Raw genomic sequence first — 5,193 nt, 5'->3', positions numbered from 1 at the left:
GATGACATGATGGTCTACCTAGAGAATCCCAAGAAATCATCTAAAAAATTACTGGAAGCAATTAGTAATTTTAGCAAAGTTGCAGGTTATAAAATAAACCCTCATAAATCCTCAACTTTTCTATATATGTCTAGCAAGAAACAGCAGGAAGAGCTAGAAAGAGAAATCCCATTCAAAGTAACCTCAGACAATATAAAATATTTGGAAGTCTATTCTTTTTGAAAACAATTATAAAACACTTCTCACACAAATTAAATTAGATTTAAATAACTGGGCAAATATCAACTGCTCATGGATAGGTAGAGCTAATATAATAAAAATGACACTTCTACCAAAACTAAACTACCTGTTTAGTGGCCTACCAATCAAAATTCCAAAAAATTACTTTAATGAGTTAGAAAGAATTATAAGTAAATTCATATGGAGAAATAAAAAGTCAAGAATTGCCAGGAGATTAATGAAAAAAAGTGCAAAAGAAGGTGCCTTAGCCCTACCTGATCTAAAATTATATTATAAAGCATCAGTCATCAAAACTCTTTGGTATTGGCTAAGAAATAGAGTGGTGGACCAGTGGAATAGACTAGGTGTAAAAGCAGGAGATGATTATAGTAATCTGTTGTTTGATAAACCCAAAGAGTCTGGCCATTGGGATAAAAACTACCTCTTTGATAAAAATTGCTGGGATAATTGGAAGTTAGTATGGAAGAAACTTAGATTAGACCAACACCTCACACCCTTTACCAAGAAAAGATCCAAATGGTTACAGGACATAGCCATAAAAAACAATACTATAAGCAAATTAGAAGATCAAGGACTAGTCTATTTGTCAGACCTATGGAAAGGGGAACAGTTAATGACTAAGGAAGAGTTGGAGAACATCACCAAAAACCAATTAGATGATTTCGATTACGTTAAAAAGGTTTTGCACAGATAAAACCAATGTAACCAAGATCAAAAGAAATGTAGTAAATTGGGAAACAATCTTTACAACTAGTGATTCTGACAAAGGACTCATTTCTAAAATATACAGAGAACTGAGTCATATTTTTAAAACAAAAACCCATTCCCCAATTGACAAATGGTCAAAGGATATTCAAAGGAAATTTACAGATGAGGAGATCAAAGTAATCCATAGCCATGTGAAAAAATGCTCTAAATCATTAATTATTAGAGAAATGCAAATTAAAGCTTCTCTGAGGTACCACCTCACACCTCTCAGATTGGCCAGTACGACCAGGAAGGATAATGATCATTGTTGGAAGGGATGTGGGAAATCTGGGACACTATTACACTGTTGGTGGAGTTGTGAACTCATCCAACCCTTCTGGAGAGCTATTTGGAACTATGCCCAAAGGGCAACAAAAATGTACATACCTTTGACCCAGCAATACCACTACTGGGTCTATACCCTGAAGAGATGAGGAAAAAGGGTAAAAACATTACTTGTACAAAAATATTTATAGCAGCCCTGTTTGTGGTGGCAAAGTAGTGGAAATCCAGTAAATGTCCTTCAACTGGGGAATGGCTTAGCAAACTGTGGTATATGTATGTCATTGAACACTATTGTTCTATTAGAAACCAGGAGGGACAGGATTTCAGGGAAACCTGGAGGGATTTGCATGAACTGATGCTGAGTGAGATGAGCAGAACCAGAAGAACACTGTACACCCTAATGGCAACATGGGAGTGATGTTCAACCTTGAAGGACTTGCTCATTCCATCAGTGCAACAATCGGGAACAATTTTGGGCTGTCTGCAAAGGAGAGTACCATCTGTATCCAGATAAGGAGCTGTGGAGTTTGAACAAAGTGAAAGGACTATTCCCTTTAATTTAGGAAAAAAACAGATAGCTTATTGTCTGATCTTGTTACCTCTTAGACTTCTCTTCTCTTTAAGGATATGATTTCTCTCTCATCACACCCAATTTGGATCAAGGTACAACATGGAAACAAAGTAAAGACTGACAGAGTGCTTTCTGGGGGGGGAGGGGGGAGGGAAGCAAGATTGGGGGGAAATTGTAAAACTCAAATAATATCTTTAATAAAAATAAATTTAAAAAAAAGAGAATGAATGAAAACATCACCTGGATATGAGTAACGGTCCAAAGATAAAGAGGAACACTAGCACAACAGAGTCCGCAGCCCCATCAGAGTGTCAGGCAACACTTCTCATAGTAACAGTTCAGAAAAGTATATTTAGGGTCACTCACAGACCAGAACACAGTACAGGAGAGTAGTAAATTCCCCTCCTTAGAGCATATTATTTTGGAACAACTGAAAACTTACAACTCCCTAGAAGTATCACTGAAAACAGTGCAAAAAATCCTGAAAACTGAGGACACTGTGTCCACCTCTCTGGAACCAGAGTCCTACTTTAACAGAATCAAAAGTCCCAAATGATTTGAAAAATGAGCATAGAACAGAAAAAATTCTTTCTATGGAAAGTTGTTATGGTGACAAGGAAGATCAAACTCACACTCACAAGGAGACAGCAAAGTCAAAATTCCCCCAGCTAAAACATTATAGAAAAATATGAATTGATCTCGAGCCATGGAATAGCTCAAAAAGGATTTTAAAAATCAGGTAAGAAAGGTGGGGGGGATGGGAAGAGAAGTGAGACTCAAGAAAATTAAAGAAGACTCCACAACTTGGTAAAGGAAGCAAAATAAATACTAAAGCAAATAGAATAGACTAAATAGTAAAAGAAGTACACAAATTCAATGAGAAGAATACCTTGAAAAGCAGAATTGATCAAATGATATATATATATATATTTATATATATATATATATATATACACCATATATATATAAATATATACATATTTATACACACAAACTGAAGAGAATTCCTTAAAAAAGCAGAATTCAGCAAAAAGGAAAAGAGTCACACAATTCACTGAAGAAAAAAACATTAAAAATAGAATTGGAAAAATGGAAAAGAAGGTACAAAAACTCAATGAAGAAAACTATTTCTTAAAATTAGAATTGAGCAAAAGGAAGCAAATGGCTTTATGAGAAACAATGAAGCAAAACCAAAAAGTAGTGAAATATCTCATTGGAAAAACAAATGACCTGGAAAATAGATCTAGCAGAAGTCATTTTAAAGTGACAGAACTTCCTAAAAGTCATGAGCAAAACAAAATAACTTAGATATCATCTTACAAGAAACTATAAAGGAAAACTGTCCTGATTGTTTAGAAACATATTCTAGAAACATTCTAGAAAGTGGAAATGCAAAGACTCCATCATTTCCTAAAAGTGATCTCTAGATGAGATAAATCCCAGAGTTCTATGAGCAGCCAGAAAGAAATAATGCTGGTATTATGCAACCACAATCAATATAACAAAAGATTTAGGGGGATGAAGTCAAAATAGTGGAGTAAATGCAGTAATTTGCCTGAACTCTCCCCCAAACCACTTCAAATACCTTTAACTAATGACACTAACCAAATTCTTGAGTGGCAGAACCCACAAAAAAACTGAGTGAGATAATTTCCCAGCCCAGGGCAACTTGGGAGATCCATGGGAAGGGTCTGTTGCACTGGTGTCAGAAATGGTCCGAAGTGCAACCTGGACCATGCTGCAGTGAACTGACTCTGGCCATCCAGAAACAGACCTTGGGATGCCTGTGATTCAGGGTGTTCCTGGGTCTGTGGCAGTGGTGTTGGTTTCCAGATCTCTCATTCCAGTGATTGCCAAGGAAAACTTGAAAGATCAGCAGGAAAACTCTGCTATACTAGAGTGAGAGTAGAGTCCAGTCCAGCACAGGCCTTGGTGCAGACTCAGCCCCAAGAGATCATGGAGTAGGCCTGCAGAGCCACTAGGCAACTGCTTCCAGAGTGCTAAACCCATGGATGGTAAGGGAGTTGGGGGAGACTGCAGAGGTCTCTTTGCTATCCCTGAGGCAGGACTCTGTTGCTTCACCCATACTCAGAACCAGGTAGCATTCTGGGGCCCCAGTCTCAGGAAAAGGAGTAGAAGGACAACAGTGCTTACTTCCTGATGCTTGGCAGGGACTCTCTTCATGGTTCCAGGACAGTAAGGAGTGCTTGTGGTAACCCACACACTAAGAGAGCAGTCACAGCCACTCATAAGATTTTGAACCCCCCATCCTGGAAACAGTCCCACCTTAACAAAGAGTTAAAAATTAAGTCATAGGCTGGGGGAATGAGCAAAACAACAGAAGAAAAAAAATTCAACGATTGACAATTACTTTGGTTCTATGGAGGATCAAAATATACACTCAGAACATGATCAAGTCAAAGCTTCTGAATCTGAATCCTCCAAGAAAAATATGAATTAATCTCAGGCTATGGAAGAGCTCAAAAATGAATTTGAAAAGCAAGTAAGTGAGGTAAGGAAAAATTGGCATGAGAATTGAGAGGGATGGGGAGAAATCATGAAAATGATATCAACAGCCTGATGAGAGAGACAGAAGAAACACTGAAGTCCTATCATAAATTATGTCCATCATTCCTGAATACAGATAATGAGTTCATAACAACAGTGGCAATTGTTAAAAATTGAGCCCCTCCCCCAGACTCCCTTAGGAAGGTTAGGAATTTAGCCCAGGGTTAAGCTGCTAAAGTCTACTGTTTTCCCTGCAGCAGTGCTGAATGAAGCTTTGTTCTTAATAATGAAACTAAGTTCAGAGTGAAAGAAGAATCATTTAATATGATTTTTGCAAGAAGTAGGTATGCCTTCATGTGAGGAGCACACCAAACAGAAGCAAGAATCAGCCTTATATGTAGTAAACAAAGTCCTACTCCTCCTATCAGAGCTAGGATTGGTCCAGGTTCCTCTAGGTTACAACCCTTTTTTACCCTCCCCTCATATGTATCCTCATGATGTATTCTCTCAATCCCAATCATGCCTACACAAGCATCCCATGTTATTTTTTTTAGGTTTTTGCAAGGCAAATGTGGTTAAGTGGCTTGCCCAAGGACATACAGCTAGGTAATTATTAATTGTCTGTGGGCAGATTTAAACTCATGTCCTCCTGACTCCAGGGCCAGTGCTCTATCCACTGTGCCACCTAGCTGCCCCAATCCCATGTTATCATAATCAATTTTAAGCACCACCTTAGAGAAGTTAATATGTATGAAGTTATTTAAATTTGGGTGTTAGAGAAAAGTCAGTGGTCATTCCTTGAACTTGGCTAGTTACATTTGGTTTAGATCTAGGCCCCCTTC

Source organism: Macrotis lagotis, chromosome X, assembly GCF_037893015.1.
Source record: "Macrotis lagotis isolate mMagLag1 chromosome X, bilby.v1.9.chrom.fasta, whole genome shotgun sequence".
Classification (NCBI taxonomy): domain Eukaryota; kingdom Metazoa; phylum Chordata; class Mammalia; order Peramelemorphia; family Peramelidae; genus Macrotis; species Macrotis lagotis.
The sequence above is the reverse complement of the archived record's forward strand: the minus strand, read 5'-3'. Positions refer to the sequence as shown.